This window comes from Ceratotherium simum, chromosome X (genome assembly GCF_057802395.1).
Source record: "Ceratotherium simum simum isolate JZ-2026a chromosome X, ASM5780239v1, whole genome shotgun sequence".
Lineage (NCBI taxonomy): Eukaryota > Metazoa > Chordata > Mammalia > Perissodactyla > Rhinocerotidae > Ceratotherium > Ceratotherium simum.
The window spans coordinates 49,800,822-49,823,474 of NC_141940.1; positions in this window are offsets into that span (position 1 = coordinate 49,800,822).

Sequence of the window (22,653 nt, forward strand, 5' to 3'; positions counted from 1 at the left end):
GTGAAGAATATAATGATAGAACTGGAAAAATAGAGAGCTTCAACAGTAGACTTCATCATGTAGAAGAAAGAATCACTGAATTCAAAGACAGGACAGTTGAAATTAGCCAGTTAGAAGGAAAAAAAATAGCAAAAAGAAATAAGAATAAAAATGAGTGAAGAAACTCTATGTAAATTACGGGACATGATCAAAAGAATGAGCATTTGCATCATGGGATTCCCACAAAGAGAAGAGAGTAAGAAATGGGCAGAAAGCATATTTAAAGAAATAATAATGAGGGGCTGGCCCATACTGTAACGGTTAAGTGCCCACGCTCCGCTGCTGGTGGCCTGGGTTCAGGCACACACTGATGCACTGCTTGTCAGGCCATGCTGTGGTGGCAACCCACATAAAGTGGAGGAAGATGGGCACGGATGTTAGCTCAGGGCCAGTTTTCTTTGGCAAAAAGTGGAGGATTGGAATGGATGTTAGCTCAGGGCTGATCTTCCTTACTAAAAAAAAAAAAAAAAAGAAAAAGAAATAATAACTAAAAACTTCCCAAACCTTGAGAGAGATATGGACATCCACGTACATGAAACTCAAAAGACCCAAAACAAGATCCACTCAAAGAATATTACCTTGAGATATATTATAATGGAAAGTTAAAAGTCAAAGACAGAGAGAATTTTGAGAGCAGCAATAAAAAAAACCCAGCTTGTCATATACAAAGGAACCCTAATAAAGCTATCAGTGGATTTCTCTGCAAAAACCTTGTAGGCAAGGAGGGAGTGAGATAATATATTTAAAGTGCTGAAAGAAAAAAAACCTTCCAGCTAAGAATATTATACCCAGAAACACTGTTTAGAAATGAAGGAGAGATAAAGACATTCTCAGAAATACAAAAGCTAAGGAATTTCATTATCACTAGAGCAGCCTTAAAATAAATGTTGGAGGGAGTTCTTCAAGTTCAAATAAAAAGACATTAAGTAACAACATGAAAACATATACAACTATAAATATCACCAGTGAAGATAAATATACAGTCAAATTCAGAATACCCTAATATCATAAAAATGGTGTGTAAATCACATTTATCTATAGTATAAAAGTTAAAAGCCAATAGTATTAAAAATAAATATAGCTATAATAATTTGATATTAGATGCATAATATCAAAAGATATAAATTATGACATCAATAGCATAAAGTGTAGGGGGAGGAGAAATAAAGGTTTTGTATGTCGTTGAAGATATGCTGCTATCAACGTAAAATAGACTGTTATATCTATAAGATTTTTTATGTAAGCCTTAGGGTAACAGCAAAGTAAAAACCTCTACTACATAAACAAAAGATAAAGAAAAGAAATTAATGCATATCACTACAAAAAAAATAAATCACAAAGGAAAACAGCAGGAGAGACAGAAAAGAACAAAAGAACTATAAAGCAGTCAGAAAACAATTAACAAAATGACCATAATAAGTCCTTACCTAAAATAATTACTTTAAACATAAATAGACAAAATTCTCCAATTGAAAGACACCGAGTGGCTGAATGGATTAACAAAGCAAAAAAAAAAAAAAACAAAGAAAGAACAAGATCCAACAATATGCTGCCTACAAAAGACTCACTTTAGCTTTAAGGAAACATATACACTGAAAGTGAAAGGATGGAAAAAGATATCCCATGCAAATGACAATCAAAAGAGAGCAGGAATGGAAAATAGATTTTCAATCAAAATCAGTCACAAAAGACAAAAAAAAAAAGATTAGTATGCAGAAATATAGAGGTCAATCATCCAGAGAAAATAACAATTATAAATAAAAAATGTGTCCAACATTGAGACATCTAAATATTTAAAGCAAATATTAACAGAACTGAAGGGAGAAATAGGCAGCTGAGAAAAAAAAACAACCAAGCTTGAAGCATCACACTCCCTGATTTCAAAATATACTACAAAGCTATAGTAATTAAAACAGCATGTTACTGGCACCAAAACAGACATGTGGATTGATGGAACAGAATTGAGAGCCCAGAAATAAACCCACACATCTATGGAGAGCTGATTTTCGACTTGGGAGACAAGAACATACAGTGGAGAAAGGAAAGTCTCTTCAATACATGGTATTGGGAAAACTGAACAGCCACATGCAAAAGAATGAAAGTAGATCATTATCTTACACAATCCACAAAATTAACTCAAAATGGATTAAAGACTTGAATGTAAGACCTGAAACCATAAAACTTCTAGAAGCAAACATAGGCTGTACTCTCTTTGACATCGGTCTTAGCAGCATATTTTCAAGTACCATGTCTGACGAGGTAAGGAAAACAATAGAAAAAATAAACAAATGGGACAACATCAAACTAAAAACCTTCTGTGCAGCAAAGGAAACCATCAACAAAATGAAAAGACAACCTAACAATTGGGAGAAGATATTTGCAAATCATATATCTGATAAGGGGTTAATATCCAAAATATATAAGGAACACATACATCTCAACAACAACCAAAAAACAACCCAACTAAAAAATGGGCAAATGATGTGAACAGATATTTTTCCAAAAAAGATATACAGATGGCCAACAGGCACATGAGAAGATGTTCAAAATCACTAATTATTAGGGAAATGCAAATCAAAACTACAATGAGATATCATCTCATGCCCTTCAGGATTTCTATAATTAACAAGACAAGAAATAAAAAGTGTCAGAGAGGACGTGGAGAAAAGAGAACTCTCATACAGTGCTGTTGGGAGTGCAAGCTAATGCAGCAACTGTGGAAAACAGTATGGAGATTCCTCAAAAAATTAAGAATAGATCTACCTTATGATCCAGCTATTCCACTGCTGAATATTTATCCAAAGAGCATGAAAACACAAACATGTAAAGATACATGCACCCCTAGGTTCATTGCAGCATTATTCACAATAGCCAAGATTTGGAAGCAACCAGGTGCCCATCAAGGGATGAATGGATAAAGAAGATATGGTATATATACACAATGTAATACTACTCAGCCATAAGAAATGATGAAACCTGGCCATTTGTGACGACATGGATGGACCTTGAGGGTATTATGCTAAGCAAAATAAGTCAGAGGGGGAAAGCCAAATACCATATGATCTCACTCACAAATAGAAGATAAAAACAACAACAAACAAACACACAGAGGTAGAGATTGGATTGGTGGTTACCAGAGAGGAAGCGGGGAGGGAGGAGGGCAGAAGGGGTTATTAGGCACATGTGTATGGTGATGGATTGTAATTAGTCTTTGGATAGTGAGCATGATGTAATCTACACAGAAATTGAAATATAATGATATACAGCTGAAATTTAGCTAATGTTATAAACCAATATTACCCCAATAAAAAAAAAGAAAATACAGGAGATAACAAGTGTTGGTGAGGATGTGAAGAATTTTGACAAGGATGTTGGTGGGAATGTAAGTTGGTATAGCCATTGCGGAAAAGGTCATGCAGGTTCCTCAAAGATTGAAAATAGAACCACCATACGATCCAGCAATCCCACTACTGCGTATATCCAAAGAAATTGAAATCTGTATCTTAAAGGGATATCTGCACTCCAGTGTTCATTCTAGCATTATTCACAATAGCCAGGATATATGTAAATGACTTTAATGTCCATGGAAGGAAGATTGGATAAAGAAAATGTGGTGTTTATATATATATAAATACAATGAAATACTATTCAGCCATAAAAAAGATGGAAATCCTGACTTTTGCTACAACATGGATGAACCTGGAGAACATTATGCTAAGTAAAATAAGCCAGACAGCGAAAGATGAATATTGTATGATCTCACTTATATATGGAATCTAGAATTTGAACTCATAGAATCAGAGAATAGAGTGGTGGCTGCTAGGGTCGTGAGGGGTGGGGGAAATCAGGAGAGAGTGGTCAAAGGGTACAAACTTTCAATTATAAGACGAATAAGTTCTGAGGATCTTATGTACAGAGAAGTGACTCTAGTTAATAATATTGCATTGTATACTTGAAATTTGCTAAGTAGATATTAAGTGTTCTCACCTCCCCACAAAAAAGAAAAAGAGGTAAATATATGAGGTAATACATGTGTTAATTAGCTTGACTGTGGGAATCATTTCACAATGTATATGTATATCAGCCATCATATTTGTAACCTGAAAATCATATAATTTTTATTTTTCAACTATGCCTCAATAAATCTGGAAAAAAACCAAAATGTCAATTAATTCTTTAAAAAAAAGCCAATGAAATAGATGGTAGCTCAGGGCTGGTCTTCCTTAGCAATAAGAGGAGGTTTGGCATGTATGTTAGCTCAGGGCTGATCTTCCTCAGACACACACAAAAGAAAAAGCCAATGAATTATAAGTAATTCAAACTTCAGGTTACTTCTCTTCATGTTTACTATTATAAATTAATTTTTTTGTTAAAAAACTATCTCTTGAGCACCTACTACATTCCAAGCACTGTTTTTATTATTAAGAATGCAACTGTGAGGGGTTGGCCCTCTGGCTTGGTGGTTACATTCAGTGCACTCTGCTTTAGCAGCCCAGGTTCAATTCCCGGGTGCAGACTTACACCACTTGTTGGCAACCATGCTGCAGCAGTGACCCACAAACAAAATAGAGGAAGATTGGCACAGGTGTAAGCTCAGGGTGAATCATCTTCAGCAAAATAAAAGAATGCAAGTGTAAAAAACAAAGAAATAAATTTTTCTGTCCTCGTGGAGTTTGCATTAGAGTGGACACAAATGAAGATGAAAACAAATAAGTAAGTAAAATAGATACTATGCTACATGGTGATTAGGACTATTAAGGGGAAAAAACAAACTAGAAAAAAATTAGGACTTGTCAAGAGTGAAGAGGTTCAATCTTAAGGTTTTCAGAGAAAAACATATGAGAGAGTGACATTTAGGTAAAGATTTGAAGTATATGAGGTAGTGAAACATGCACATATCTGAATGAAACATACTCTAGGCAACAGGAAGGAAAGTGGAAAGATCCTAAGGTTAGGAGTGTGTTTGATATATCCCAGGAGCAGGGAGAAGGTCAGTGTGCAGAAAGCCAAATAAAAGAGAGTCGAGTAGCAGGAGATAGGGTAAGAGCATGTAAGCCCTTGTAATGTGTTCTAAGAAGTTTGAGTTGTACTCTTAGAGAGAAGAGAAAATATCGGAGGACTTTAAATAAAGAAGTGACATGGTCTATTTTATGGTTAATAAGATGACTCTGGTTACTCTACAGTGAGTAGACATGGGAAGAGCCAAGAAACAAAAGGAGACCACTTAAGATGCTTTTGCAATAATTCTGGTGAGAGATAATATGGGATTGGGCTAGACCAATAACAGTGGCAGTGGCAAGAAGTGGCTGGACATTAGATCTATTTTGAAGATAGACCCAAAAGAATATTTTGATAGATCAAATATGTGTTGTAAGAGATATAGAAGAGTCAAAAGTGTAACCAGTGTGGATGGCAGAAGCAGCCGAAGTGAAGAATAATGTGGGAGGAAAATGTTTGTATAGGGGAAAAAAACTAGAGTTTGTTTTTGTAAATAAAAATTTAAAGAGATCTTTAATTTGAAGAAGTAGACATTTTGATATAGAAATCTCCAGTGCAGGGTATAGCTTTGTGATGGAGATATAAATTTTGGAATCATTAGAATTTAAATGTTGTTGGATCCTTGAGACTGGGTGAAAATACAAATAAAGTACATTTTAGAGAAAGAAATATAGCCAAGGTTTCAGCGTTAATGCACTCTATTATTAAAAAGTCAGGTATAACAGAGGAGACCAAGTATTCTGGCTTCAGTTTAGGGTATAGAAAGCTTAAACGAACATCACTTCCCCAATTACAACAAGAAAAAAGAGGATGAGAGGGAGGAGGACAAGGATTGGGAAGAGGAAAGGTAGGAGAAGAAGGAAATGAGAGAATAGAATGAAGAGGAGGAGCAGGAGGAAGGGGATAAAGGACAGGAGAAAAAGCTAGACAATCTACAAAATCACAACTAGTCCTAAACCCATGATACAGCTGAGGGCACAAGAACCCAAATAATCTACAATCTAAAAAAAGAAACATTTGCTTACCTGGAACAAATAATTCCAGTCACTTAAAAAAATAATAAATTAATGTAATCCTTCACATCAACAGGCTAAAAAAGAAAAATCACAGCATCATATCAATAGATAGAGAAAAAACATTTGACAAAATCCAACACCAATTCATGATAAAACTCTTAGTAAACTAGGAATAGAGAGAACATCCTCAACTTGATAAACAATATCTGCAAAAAACCTACAGCCAACATCATACTTAATGGTGAGGTACTTGAAGCTTTCCCACTAAGATCAGGTACAAGGCAAGGTTATCTCATCTTAACACTCCTTTTCAACATTATACTAAAGTTCTTGCTAACGTGAGAGGGCAAGAAAACAAAACGTATACAGATTTGTAAGGAAGACATAAAACTGTATTTGTTTGCAGATGACATGACCGTCTATGTAGAAAATCTGAAAGAATCACCAAAAAATTCTTGGAAATAAGTGATTATAGCAAGGTTGCAGGATACAAGGTTAACATGCAAAAATTAATTTCTTTCCTACATACCAGCAATGGACAAATGAAATTTGAAATTAAAAACGCAATACCATTTACATCAGCATTCAAAAAAATGAAACATATAGGTATAAATCTAACAGAATATGACTAAAATTTATATGAGAAAAACTACAAAACTCAGATGAATAAATCAAAGAACAACTAAATAAATGAAGGGATATTTCATAGTCTTAGACAGGAGGATTCAATATTGTCAAGATGTCAGTTCTTCTCAAAATTATTTATAGAATCAAGGTAATTCCAATCAAAATCCAAGCAAGTTATTTTGTAATATTGACAAACTGATTCTAAAGTTTATATGGAGAGGCAAAAGACTCCGAACAGCCAACACAATATTGAAGAAAAAAGTTGGAGGACTGACACTACTTAGCTTCAATACCTACTATAAAGCTGCAATAAGTAAGACAGTGTAGTATTGGTAAAAGAATAGACAGATCAATAAAACAGAATAGAAAGCCAAAAATAGACTAACGTATGTATAGTCAATTCATCTTTGACAAACTAGCAAAGACAACATAATGGGAGAAAGATCGCCTCTTCAACAAATGGTGCTGGAACAAATAGATATCCACACATAAATAAAAGAATCTAGACACAGATTTTGCATCCTTCGCAAAAATTAAGTCAAAATAAATCATAGACCTAAATATAAAATGCAAAATTATAAAACTCTTGGGGGCCAGCCCCGTGGCTTAGCAGCTAAGTGCGCACACTCTGCTACTGGTGGCCTAGGTTTGGATCTGGGCACGCACCAACACACCGCTTGTCCAGCCATGCTGAGGCGGCATCCCATATACAGCAACTAGAAGGATGTGCAACTATGACATGCAACTATCTACTGGGGCTTTGGGGAGAAAAAGGGAAAAAAAGGAGGATGATTGGCAATAGATGTTAGCTCAGGGCCGGTGTTCCTCAGCAAAAAAAGAAGAGGATTGGCATGGATGTTAACTCAGGGCTGATCTTCCTCACAAAAAAAAAAAAAGAAAAAATTTATAAAACTCCTAGAAGATAACATAGGGGAATATATAGATGACCTGGGGTATGGTGATGACTTTTTAGATACAATATGAAAGACACAATTTATGAGACAAATAATGGATAAGCTGGACTTCATTAAAATTAAAAAACTTCTGCTCTACAAGAGACAATGTCAAAATAATGTGAAAACAAGCCACATATTGGGATAAAATATTTGCAAAATACTCTTCTAATAAAGGACTATTATGCATCATATACAAAGAACACTTAAAATTAAATAATAAGAAAACAATCCAATTAAAAAAATGGGCCAAAGACCTTCACAGGCACTTCACCAAAGACGATTTACACATGGCAAACAAGCATATGAAAAGATGCTCCATATCATATGTAATTGAGGAAATGCAAATTAAAACAACAATGAGACATAGCTACACATCTATTAGAATGGCCCAAATCTAGAACACTGATAACACTAAATACTGACAAGGATGAGGAGTAACAGGAACTCTCCTTCATTGCTGGTGGGCATGCAAAATAGTACAGCCACTTGGGAAGATAATTTACTGGTTTCTTACAAAACTAAACATACTCTTACCAAACTATCCAGCAATCTCACTTCTTTGTATTTACCCAAAGGAGTTGAAAACTTATGTCCACACAATTACCTCCACACAGATGTTTATAACAACTTTATTCATAATTGCCAAAACTTGGAAGCAACCAAGATGCCCTTTATTAGGTGAATTGACAAATAAATTGTGGTACATCTAAACAACGAAATATTATTTAGCACTAAACAGAAATAAGCTATCAAGCCATGAGAAGATATGGAGGAACCTTAAATGCATAATACTAAGTGAAAGAAGTCAATCTGCAAAGGATACATACTATATGATTCCAACTATATGACATTCTGGAAAAGACAAAACTATGGAAACAATAAAAAGATCAGTGTTTTCAAGGGGTTGGGGGAATAAGGATGAATTGACAAAGCACAGAGGAATTTTAGGGTGCTGAAACTACTCTATATGATACCATAATGATGGATAAATATCATCATACATTTGTCCAAACCCATAGAACACACAACACCAAGAGTAAACTGTAATGTAAACTATGGACTTTGGGTAATTATGATATATCAATGTAGGTTCATCTATTGTAACAAATGTACCACTACTCTGGTGGGGGATGTAGATAATGAGGGAGGCTATGCATTTGCGGGGGCAGAAAATATATGGGAAATTTTTGTACCTTTCCTCCATTTTGCTATGAACCTGAAACTGCTCTAAAAAAAATAGTCTTGGGCCGGCCCCTGTGGCCTAGTGGTTAAGTTCGGTGCACTCCACTTCAGCAGCTTGGTTTTGATTCCTGGGTGTGGACCTACACCACTCATCTGTCAGTGGCCATGCTGTTGTGGCAGCTCACATACAAAAAGAGGAAGATTGACAGTGGATGGTAGCTCAGGGCAAATCTTCCTTAGCAAAAGAAAAAAAAAATGTCTTCAGGAAAATAAATTCAGCTAAATTTTTAACGAGTTGCTAAAGGCTGAATATGGATTAGAGGAACAAATGGAGAACCCTTTGAGAACTGCAGAAACGAGGATAATTTGCACTCTTCACATGCCCTTCTCCATTGAACTAACCAAGTATTCATGAACACTGTTAGAGACGGGGTGAGATTCCTCAGGAAGTATCTCTCTCAGTACAGACCTGAGAGAGGGCAAAAGAAGCTGCTGCAGGAAAGGCACAAAGACTCACCTGCATTTTTCTCATATTATTTCCCATATGGAGCAAAATCCTTAAGCTACTGGGAGAAGGATTGTAAATTCTATGCCCTTTAGGGAAAAGTGGAAACATTTTGCAGTTGGGGTAAAGGAAGATTAAAAACACCTTTCACCCCTGGGGGAGGCACAAGAATATGCACTGGGCCCAAACCTACAGCTTGGGATAGAGAAGGATCACTGAAAATCTTCACTGCCAAGACCAGAGACACAGTGCCTAAGACTGAGGCTTAATCAGATCAACAGAATCCCTCATTCCCAAATCACAAGGCTACCAAGTACATGCAGTCTATAATTTGGATAGGGACAGAAGTGAGAAAAGAAATAGAAATCCTCTCTGAGGCACAGTGCAAAGGAAAGATATGAAGCTGAGGGTAGAGCAGATATTAAGAATCTGCTTATTTAAGAATGTTAAAATCTTCTGTAAAACTAGCTACCACAATAAACACAGGGTAACACAAAAGAATTTGAAAGCTATTGTGCCATGGAGGTAAACATAGCAACAAGAAAACCCAAACTCAACTAAATAGATTGACTCAAAGCTCCATGGTAAAGGCTTAGCAGAAGGAAAATTTTGCTAATTTCCAGGCAGAGAACGTATTTACCTCAGTGACAACATTTCTACATACAATGCTCAGTTTTCAACAACAGAAAAACTATGAGGCATGTAAAAAAATAAAACAATATCAAGAGGAAAAGCAATGAACGAAAAAGAAAGATTCAGATATGAAACAGATGTTGGAATTCTCAAACAGCGATTTAAAGTAACTAAATAATATGCTATAGACTCTGGATAGCACACATGATCAGATGGATAATTGCAGCAGAAAGACTTAAACTTTAAGAATCAAATGGAAATTCTTTAAATGAAACATAATGAGAGAATAATATCTTCAATGGGAACTTGTAGTAGAAGAACAAAACCAGAAAACAAATCAGTGGACTGGATGATAAATGAATAAAAAATTACTGAAACTAAGACAAAGAGAAAAGAGAATAAAAAGATCAAAACAAACAAAAAAATAGAACAGATCATCCAAGAACTGTGGAACAATGTAGGGTCTAAAATATCTCTTATTGGAATCTCAGAAGCAGATGAAAAAGAGAATGGCGTGTAAGAAATATTTTAATAATAATAATGATGATTGAGAATTTTCCAAAATCAATGATAGACATCAAACCACAGATTCACAAAACTCAGAGAATGCCAAGAATGATAAATACACGTGTGCATGAATGCACACATACACACACACACACACTCACAGAGGCACATAATATTTAAACTGCTGAAAACCAATGTCAAAGAGAAGATCTTTAGGTCAGCTAGAAAATATATATATTATATCCAGAAATAAAAACATAAGAATAAGAATAGATTCCTTACCAGTAACTCTGAAAACCAGAATGCCATAGAGCAACCTCTTTATGGTACTAAACATAAGTGGGGAAAAAGCTCAACCCAGAATTCTATACCTAGTGAAAATATCTTTACAAAATGCAGAAAAATAAATATTAGATTTAAAAAAACAAGCAAACTACAAGAATTCATTGCCGACAGACCTTCACTACAAGTGATATTAAAGGAAGTTCTTCAGGCAAAAGGAATATCATAGACAGAAACTAGGATCTACTTAAAGAAATGCAAAGTGCTAGAAGTGAAATTAATAAAAATAAATAAATTATTATTTTCAATTGCTCTAAAAGTTAACTCTGTCTAAAAGCAGGAACTGGCAAACTATCCCCCTCAGGCCAAATCAGGTTGCTGCTGTTTTTGTAAATGAAGTCTTATTGGAACATCATCATCCCATGCATAGCCATTGACATTAAAGCACCAAACTCATGCATTCCTTCTCCTGAAAAGACATCCACTTTTATACTGAATAATTTTGGATTTCATATAATACTCAACTGGACATGTAGAATACAAGGGTGAGATTGCTGGTATAGGCTAAGATAAAATAGGATAATATTCAAGTGGAAAATATCAAGGTCTTTCACTCTGGTCTGACCCAACAGCAGTATGAGAAAATGCACAGAATTCAGTAACAGTTTTACTTCTTCAGCTCCTCTGTCCTGCAAACACACACACGCACGCACACACACACACACACACACACACACACACACACACATCCAGCATGCAGGCACATACACGTGCACCCTTTTCCAACTCTAAAAAAAATAGCTTTGCTTTGCATCTTTCCTCCTTCCTGCTTTGACCACTTAAAGCCACAATTTATCTATAAAAACACACACTAATCTCTAGTGGTGGCCTTCACTGTCACCTAGTGAATCCATGGTACAAAAGGCATTCTCCTTTTTGAGTCTATCTGTACACCTCTCCAGTTTTTGGAGCACTAAACTGAACTAAGCCTGGATGTGGTCCTTCCCATAACAACGTCCAACTGTGTGATGCTAAAACATCCATATAACATTCTACCTCCAAAAAGTACTATTATTGGAAAATTGATGAAGTGTATTTGGGGTAAAATTACTCACGGATGACCTTAGGTAAGTTACTGAAGTCTTTAAAACAAAAGATTTTCATCTATAAAATAGAGGAAATTTTACCTCACAGAATTGTTGTGAGGATCAAGTAAGCTATATGTATGTGACAAGGTTTATAAAGTATTATGCACATATACCTGTTATTCCTACTATTGACATCTACTATTGCCTGTTTTGATTATATTGAGAATTATTGTTAATCGCAAAGTTTAGGAGGGCATAGCCAGATAGGTTGAGATATATTGGAGTAGATGATTCAAAAAATGAAATGAGAATTCAGGTTATTGGACATAGAATTACTTAATTTTTGAAATCACAAAGAACTATGGAAGAAGAAATATTGGAAAGACTATGGATAAGTCCAGGGTTTACATTTCCAAGAAATGAGGTGGAATGACCTGAAGGATACTAGATAACTGCAAAATGGTATTTAGGCCTTCTTAAAAGTTCCTCATCAGAACCTTGCTATTGATACACCACACTGTGCAGAAATGCAATGAAAACAAGAGAAATGGCTACTTTTACCCTTAGATATCCAAGTGGCACGAAATTTAACTTAAAAGGAAATTAATATACTGAGAAATAGACATATGAGCTTAGTTTAAAAATAAGTGAAAACTTTTTTAGCAGTTAAAAAATTTTGTTTTACCTTGTTTTACAATTGGACCTGGTTAAAAAAAAGTCCTACTTGGAAGAAGAGATTAATGCCATTTATATTTAATATGGTTTTGTATGGTGGAATTATAATAATGATAATAATAACATGCATTCCTATTCTTATGTTTGTATTATAACTTAGTAACAAAGCAATATGAAGGCAAAAATAAATGAACCTGGAAGTAAAAAATGAATTGAAAAGTTTAGGAAATACTGAATAAGTAGTGTTAATGAGAGAGAAAACTTATTGTCCTAGAGGAGATTAAACTACCAGAGCTAGTTGTTAAAATTTGAATGCATGAAGTCATTGAATTCAGGAAACTATGCAATGCCACAACAAATTTATAGAGATATAAATAATACAAAAAGACAAAATTGTAAATTGATATTCTTTTTATCAAACTAGTGAGGTGATGCAAGAATAAATGGAGCACATGACCCAACTGAGTCAAAATTGTATATGACCCACTCCTACTTGTACTCTCAATAGTGCTTTCTCACCAGGTAAATGATATTACAATGATAAAAAACATATACAAATGAAATAAACCACAGGCAATTCTCGCTTTGCCCTGTAGTGTGGGATTATAAAAATGATCATGCAAGTTGAAACTGTACAAAGCAATTTTAATACTTAATGTGAAAAATTAATCATAATTGTTCTATGGTATTTAAAATTTTTTGTAAAAACATTAAAAACTTTCTTATTTTCAGTTAAAAATTTATGGGGAAATGAAAAAGAATAGAAAAATGAATGTTTATTATGTAATTTAAAACATTAGAATCATTGAGAATAGAAGTGTTCTATTTCTTTGTAAGAAAACTTAAGATGAGTTTGAATAGTGCTCACCTGCTTCTTGATGTATAACTTACAACAGAGTAAGAATCTTTTCTATGCCCAGGCAAAATTATTATACTCTTTTCTAGTTTGGATCAGATGCCAACATTGATCTTTTATTCTTTACCCATTTTACACTTTGTGCTTTCAATGTCATAAAATATCTCTGAGGATTCATTTAATGTAATTTTTTTCTACTGTCACTTCCTGTAAAACATTTTCATTCTTTTCATCACAATCATTTTCCTTATTTATGTTGATGAGTTTGCCTTTGCTAAGTTCCTCTGGCTACATATCTAGAGTCTCTTGAACAGTGAGAATGTCAACATTCTCAAAGTCAACTATTTCTTCTGTAATTCCATTTATGTCTGATTTAAATCCTGCAAAGTTTTTGTACCATGTGGTAAAAGTGTCTGCCATACTGCATGCATATTCCTCCTGTTGCTTTCTTCCATGATGCTTGGGTGTTTTCAATTCCATGCTTTATGTCTATTTTTCACAAAACTCAGCTAAAGTAATTACATGATGTCCAGTTATAGTATCAATAACCTGTCAGAAGTCCATTTTAGATAATAGACTTTAAATTTGGAAATAATTCTTTGGTCCATTGTCTGGATTCATAAAGATGTGTTCGGTGGTTTTAGCAGTCTGCTAGGGCTGCCATAACAAAATACCACAGACTGCATGGCTTAAGCAACAGAAATTTATTTCTCACAATTCTGGAGGCTGGAAGTCTAATATCAAGATGTTACTCAGTTTGGTTTCTCCTGAGGACTCTCTCCTTGGCTTTCAAATAGCCACCTTCTCCCTTTGACCTCACGTGGCCTTTTCTCTGTGTTCACTCACCCCTTATGTCTCTTCTTCTTATAAGGACACAAGTCCTACTGGATTATGGCCCCATTCTTCTGAATTCATTTAACCTTAATTACTTCCTCAAAGTCCCTATCTCAAAATGTAGTCACATTGGGGTTAGAGCTTCAACCTGTGAATTTTGGGAAGACACAACTCAGTCCATAGCAATTAATATACCAATTTACGTGCTGTGTCCAATGGTTTGGCTGCATGGTCAGGGATTTGGAAGGAATATGTTTGGAAAAATGATGACAAGGAAATCTGGTGACTAGGTATGTGGATAGAACTTTTAGAATGGGAGAAAACTTGAAGATGTTTGTGTTCCATGTCAATGTCCACCAAAGGGTGATTTCAGCAGAGGAGAATTTTAATAATCAAGTGGATAGGATGACCTGTTCTGTAAATGTGAATCAGCTTCTTTCCCCAGCCACTCCTGTCATTGCCCAATAGGCTCATGAACAAAGTGGCTGTAATGACAGCAATGGAGGTTATGTATGAACTCAGCAACATGGACTTACTCATTCACCAAGGCTTACCTGGCTACAGTCACAGCTGTGTGCCCAATATGCCAGTAGCAGAGACCAACACCAAGTTCCCAACAAGGCACCATTCCTTGGGGTGTTCAATTACCTACCTGGTGCCAGGTTGATTACACTGGACTGCTTCCATCATGGAAGAGGCAGTATTTTTTCTTACTGGAAAAGAGTCTTACTCTGGATATGGATTTGCCTTCTTGTAAGCAATACTTCTGCTAAAACTACCATCTGTAGACTTATAGAAGGCTTTATCCACTATCATGGTATTCCCCATAGCATTGTTTTTGATCAAGCTACTCACTTCACAACAAATGAAGTGCAGCAGCAGACCCATGCTTATGGAATTCACTGATTTTATCATATCACACATTATATTAGTCAGCTCAGGCTGCCATAACAAAATACCATAGCCTGGGTGGCTTAAACAAGAGAAATTTATTTTCTCGTGTTTCTAGAGGTTAGAAGACTGAGATCAGAGTACCATCTTGGTCAGGTTCTGGTGAAGACATTTTTCCTAGCTGGCAAATGGCCACCTTCTTCCAGTGTCTTCACATGGCAGAGAGAGGGAGAAAGACAGCAAACTCTCTGGTGTGTCTCCTTATAAGTGAACTAATCCCATTATTAGAGGCCCACCTTCTTGACTTTACCTATACCTAATTATTTCCCAAAAGCCTCATCCAAATATCATCACAGTTGGGGTTAAGGCGTCAACATACAAATTTTGAGGAAATATAATTTTCTATAACACCCACCATCTTGAGGCAGCTAGTTCAATAGAATGACGGAATAGCCTTTTAAAGACTCAGATATAGCGCCAGGTAGGTGGTAATACCTTTCAGGGATGAGGCAAGGTTCTACAGAGGGCTGTATATGCTCTAAATCAGCATTCAATATATGGTGCTGTTTCTCCCATAACCAGAATTCATAGGTCCAGGAATCAAGGAGTGGAAATGAAAGTGGCTCTACTCACTATTATCCCTAGTGATCCATTAGCAAAGTTTTTGCTTCCTGTTCTTATGACCTCATACTCTGCTGGTCTAGAGGTTTTAGTTCCAAAGGGAGAAATACTTCCACCAGGAGACACAACAATGATTCCATTTAACTGGAAGTTAAGACTGCCAACTGGCCATTTTGGACTCCTCATGCCTCTGAATCAACAGGCAAAGAAGTGAGTTCTTATGCTATATGGGGTGATTGATGCTGACTACTAAACGGAAACTGGACTGCTACTCCACAATGTAGGTAAGGAAGAGTAAGTCTGGAACACAAGAAATCTCCTAGGGCATCTCTTAGTATTTCATGATTAAAGATGTTTGTGACACAAAGAAAAAGATACTGAAGGAGAATTTGAAATATATATTATTATAGCTAGAGTAATACTAGTTTCTATAAAAATAGTCCACCATATTTCTGTGGCTTAACAAAATAGAATTTTATTTATCACTCATTTAACAATCCAATGCTGGTATTACCAATTAGGGAGAGGGGTGCCCTGCTTCATGTAGTCATTCTAGACCTTAGTTGATGGAGGGTCTTCCATCTTCACAAATAGCTTGCAAGGTTTCCCTATGAATAGACATCCTACCATCAAAGAGGAAAAGCATTCTCATATGGGATGATTCAATGTGTCAGGCATAGAAGTGACACACATCGCTTCCCCTCACATTCCATTTGTTAGAACACAATTACATGTACAAATCTAACTGCAAAACAAACTGGAAGATATAGTACCTGGTTGAAAATTTTCTTCCTAGAAATAATTTTATGTTATGAAAGGAAAATCATGAATTTTGGAGAATATCTAGTCTTCTCTAACATATTTATAAAAGGATTAATCTGAACTTGAATGCTCCAAAAGGCTTTGGGGCATTGTCTGTATATTATTCCCAGATTAACTTGGTTCTCTCATTGTAAGTAATAAAATATGTACTAGAATATTTGTATTGTCTTTTTCTGTTCTACTTTTGGCTATGCTACATGGATGCAGCCATGCACTAGGAAAATTTTGGTAGTGACCATTCTAGCAAACTGTGGAAGTTCATATAACACACAGTTGGGAACACATAGAAGGGGAGAATGTTGGGAATTAAATTAAATTAAAAGAATAAATAAAAAATAAAAAAGGTGTATAGGATATGCAAAGACAAGTTGCTAAAGAAGAAATACAAGGAGCAAGAATATTAAGAAGAAAATATTCAACCTCATTAATAAAGAAATAAACATTAAATTGAGACACCATTTTTAAGCAAATTAGGAGAAATAAAGATTTTAAAATGATAATTTCCTATATTCATTAATGTCTACTTGAAATGAGATTTTTAAAAATTAGTTTGAATGAGCCTATAATTTGATACAGCTTTTCTGAGGGAAAATTTATCAATATAAACAATCTTAATGGTAGTTTCCTTAGCTAAGTAATTCCACTTTTGTTGATGGTACTTAAGGAAATTATTGAGAATGTGGTAAAAGGCTAATTAAGAAATGACCACAGTGGCATATTTATATAATAATTAAGTTATTCACAGCCTCAGTATCCAACATTAAGGCAGTAGTTAAAAAATTAAGGTATATATCACATCAAACGGACTATTGTATAATCTTCTATCACATTTACTTATTTTTTATTTTTTTATTTTATTTTTATTTTTTTTGCAAGGACGATCAGCCCTGAGCTAACATCCGATGCCAATCCTCCTCTTTTTGCTGAGGAAGATTGGCCCTGGGCTAACATCTGTGCCCATCTTCCTATACCTTATATGGGATGCAGCCACAGCATCGTTTGACAAATGGTGCATCGGTGCACGCCCAGGTCCAAACCTGGGAACCCCCAGCTGCTGAAGTGGAGCGCAGTCACTTAACCACTACGCCACTGAGCCAGACCTTATTGTTTCTGTCTTTTTTTTTTTTTGTGAGGGTGATCAGCCCTGTACTAACAACTGCCTATCCTTCTCTTTTTTTGCTAAGGAAGACTGGCCCTGGGCTAACATCCGTGCCCATCTTCCTCCACTTTGTATGGGACGCCGCCACGGCATGGCTTGCCAAGCGGTGTGTCGGTGTATGCCCAGGATCCGAACCAGTGAACCCTGGGCCGCCACAGCGAAGCGCACGCACTTAACCACTTACGCCACTGGGCCGGCCCCTATTGTTATTATAACATTGGTTTATATCATTATATAAACTTTGGGTGTACATCATTATATTTTGATTTCTGTGTAGATTACATCATGTTCACCATCCAAAGACTAATTACAATCCATCACCATACGTGTGCCTAATAAACTCTTCTGCACTTCTCCCTCCCCCCTTCCCCTCTGGTAACCACCAATCCAATCTCTACCTCTATGTGTTTGTTGTTGTTTTTATCTCTATTTATGAGTGAGATCATACGGTATTTGGCTTTCTCCCTCTGACTTATTTTGCTTAGCATAATACTCTCTAGGTCCATCCATGTTGTCACGAATGGCCAAATTTCATCATTTTTTGTGGCTGAGTAGTATTACATTGTGTATATATACCACATCTTCTTTATCCATTCATCCCTTGATGAGAACCTAGGTTGCTTCCAAATCTTGGCTATTGTGAATAATGCTGCAATGAACATAGGAGTTCATATATCTTTACACATTTGTGTTTTCATGTTCTTTGGATAAATACACAGCAGTGGAATAGCTGGATTGTATGGTAGTTCTATTCTTAAATTTTTAAGGAATCTCCATCCTGTTTTCCATAGTGGCCGCACCAGTTTGCACTCCCAACAGCAGTGTATGAGTGTTCCCTTTTTTCCAAATCCTCTCCAAAACTTATTATTTCCTGTCTTGTTAATTATAGCCATTCTGAGGGGCATGAAGTGATATCTTATTGTAGTTTTCATTTGCATTTCCTTGGTAATTGGTTATGTTGAACATCTTTTCACGTGCCTGTTGGTCATCTGTAAATCTTCTTTGGAGAAATGTCTGTTCAGATTTTTTGCCCATTTTTTAATTGGGTTGTTAGTTTTTTTGTTGTTGAAATGTATGAGTTTTTATACAGTTTGGCTATTAACCTCTTATCAGATATATGATTTGAAAATATCTTCTCCCAATTGTTAGGTTGTCTTTTCATTTTTTTGATGATTTCCCTTGCTGTGCAAAAGGTTTTTAGTTTGAGGTAACCCATTTGTTTATTTTTTCTATTGTTTCCCTTGCCCAGTCAGACATGGTACTTAAAAATATGCTGCTAAGACCAACGTCAAAGAGCATACCGCCTATGTTTTCTTCTAGAAGTCTTATGGTTTCAGGTCTTATATTCAAGTCTTTAATTCATTTTGAGTTAATTTTTGTGTATGGTGTAAGATAATGGCCTACTGGCATTCTTTTTCATGTCTCTGTATAGTTTTCCAATACCATTTGTTGAACAGACTTTCCTTTCTCCATTGTATGTTCTTGGCTGCCGTGTCAAAAATCAGCTGTCCACAGATGTCTGTGTTTATTTCTGGGCTCTTGATTCTGTTCCATTGATTTGTGTGTCTGTTTTTGTGCCAGTACCATGCTGTTTTAATTACTATAGCTTTGTAGTATCTTTTGAAATCAGGAAGTGTGATACCTCCAACTTTGTTCCTTTTTCTTAAGATTTCTTTGGCTATTTGGGGTCTTTTGCTGTTCAGTATAAATTTTAGAACTCTTTATTTCTGTGAAAAATATCATTAGAATATTGATAGGAATTGCATTGAATCTGTAGATTGCTTCAGAAAATATGGGAATTTTAACTATGGTAAAAGCACAGAATATCTTTCTGTTTCTTTGTGTCTTCTTCAATTTCCCTCAACAATGTTTTATAGTTTGCAGTATACAAGTCTTTCACCTCTTTGGTTAAGTTTATTCCTATATATTTTATCCTTTTTATTGCAATTGTAAATGGGCTTGTATTCTTAATTTTTCTTTCTCCTACTTATTCTAAGTGTATAGAAACACAACTGATTTTTGTATGTAGATTTTCTTTTTTTTTTATAATTTTTATTTTTTTATTTTTTCCCCCAAAGCCCCAGCAGACAGTTGTATGTCATATTCGCACATTCTTCTAGTTGCTGCATGTGGGATGCGGCCCCAGTATGGCCAGAGAAGCGGTGCGTCAGTGCGCCCCCGGGATCCAAACCCAGGCCACCAGCAGCGGCGCACGAGCACTTAACCGCTAAGCCACAGGGCCGGCCCTGTATGTAGATTTTCTATCCTGCAACTTTACCATATTCATTTATTTTTTCTAAAAGTTTTGTTATGGATTCTTTAGTGTTTTCTATATATAAAATCATGTCATCTGCAAATAGTGACAGTTTCACTTCTTCCTTTCTGATTTGGATCCCTTTTATTTCTCTTTGTTGCCTGATTACTTTGGTTAGTACTTCCAATACTATGTTAAATAAGAGTGATGAAAGTGGGTATCCTTGTCTGGTTCCTGCTCTTAGAGGGATAGCTTTCAGCTTTTCTCCATTAAGAATGATATTAGCTGTGGGTTTGTCATATATGGCCTTTATTATGCTGAGGTACTTTCCTTCTACACCCATTTTATTCAGAGTTTTTATCATAAATGGATGCTGTATCTTGTCAAATGCTTTTCTCTGCATCTATTGAGATGATCATGTGATATTTGTTCTTCATTTTGTTGATGTGCTGTATCACGTTGATTGATTTGCAAATGTTGAGCCATCCCTGCATCCCTGGAATAAATCCCACTTGATCATGGTGTATGGTCTTTTTAATGTATTGTTGTATCTAATTTGCTAGCATTTTGTGGAGGATTTTTACATCGACAGTCATCAGTGATATTGGCCTGTAATTTTCTTTTTTTTGTGTTGTCCTTGTCTGGTTTTGGTATCAGGGTAATGTTGGTTTCATAGAATGAGTTAGGAAGCTTCCCCTCCTCTTCAATTTTTTGGAAGAATTTGAGAAGGATAGGTATTAAGTGCTCTTTGAATGTTTGGTAGAATTCACCAGGGAAGCAGTCTAGTCCTAGACTTTTATTTTCTGGGAGGTTTTAGTTACTATTTTCATCACTTTACTGGTGATGATTCTATTCAAATTTTCTATTTTTTTTCTTGATTCAGTTTTAAGAGGCTCTATAATTCTAAGAATTTATCTGTTTCTTCTAGATCATCCAATTTGTTGGCATATAGCTTTTTGAAGTTTTCTCTTATAATCTTTTGCATTTCTGAGGTACCCATTGCAATTTCTCCTCTTTTATTTCTAATTTTATTTGGTTGAGCCTTATCTTTTTTTTTCTTGGTGAAGCTAGCTAAAGGCCTGTCAGTTTTGTTTATCATTTCAAAGACCAGTTCTTAGTTTCACTAATTTTTTTCTCTTGTTTTTTAGTCTCTATTTTATTTATTTATGCTCTGACTTGTTATTTCCTTCCTTCTACTGGTTTTGGGCTTTGTGTTTCTTCGTTTTCAAGTTCCTTCAGGTGCACTGTTATTTTCTTTATTTGAGATTTTTCTTGTTTGTTGAGGTAGGCCTGTATTGCTATAAACTTCCCTCTTAGAATAGCTTTTGCTGTATCCTCTAAATTTTGGCATGTCATATTTTCATTTTCATTTCTCTCCAGGTATTTTTTGATTTCTCCTTTGATTTCTTAGGTGACCTAATCATTGTTCAGTAGCATTTTGTTTAATCACCACATATATGTGGCTTTTCTGATTTTCTTCCTGTAGTTGATTTCTAGTTTCATATGATGTGGTAAGAAATGATGCTTGGTATTATTTCAGTTTTCTTAAACTTATTGAGACTTCTTTTGTGGCCTAATATGTGATCAATCCTAGAGAATGTTCCATGTGCATTTGAAGAGAATGTATTTTCTGTGGTTTTTGGATGGAATATTCTGTATATATCTAAGTGCAAGTGGTGTAATGTGTCATTTAAGGCCAATGTTTCCTTACTGATCTTCTTTTGGGATGATCTATCCATTGTTGCAAGTGGAGTGTTAAATTCCCCTACTATTATTGTGGTGCTATCTATTTCTTCTTTTATGTCTGTTAATAATTGCTTTATATATTTAGGTGCTCCTATGTTGAGTGCATAGATATTTACAAATGTTGTAACTTCTTGTTGGATTGTTCCCTTTACCATTATATATTGCCCTTCTTTGTCTCTTATTACACTTTTTGTTTTAAAGTCTATTTTGTCTCATATAAGTACTGCTACCCCAGTTTTTTTTTTCATTTCCATTTGCATGGAGTATCTTTTTCCCTCCCTTCACTTTCAGTTTATGAGTGTCTTTAGGTCTAAAGTGCATCTCTTGTATGCAGCATATATATGGCTCTTGTTTTTTTATCCAGTCAGCCACGCTATGCCTTTTGCTTGGAGAATTTAGTCCATTGACAGTTAAAGTAGCTATTGATAGGAAGTTATTTATTGCCATTTTGATACTTTTTTTCTGGATGTTTTAGTGGTTCTTCTCTGTTCCTTGTACTCTGTTACCATGGAAATACATAATTTTAGTACTTTTGTCTTTTGACTTTCGTATTAGCTTCATAGGTGGTTGATTTGCTACCTTTGCTCTATATTTGCCTTTACCTGTGATTTTATTTTTTTTTTTGATAATTTTATTATTATTATTTGTGGTCTTCTCTTTTCCATTTAAATAAGTTCCTTTAGCATTCTTGTAAGGCTGATTTATTGATAATTAACTGCTTTAGTTTTTGCTTGTCTGGGAAACTCTTTATCTTTCCTTCCATTCTGAATGATAACTTTTCCGAGTAAAGTTCTTGGCTTAGGTTTTTTCCTTTCAGCACTTTAAATATATCATGCCACTCCCTTCTAGCCTGTAAGTTATTTGCTGAGAAATCAGCTGACAGCCTTATGGGGTTTCCTTTGTATGTAATTTGTTGCCTTTCTCTTATAGCTGTTATGATTCTCTCTTTATCTTTAATTCTT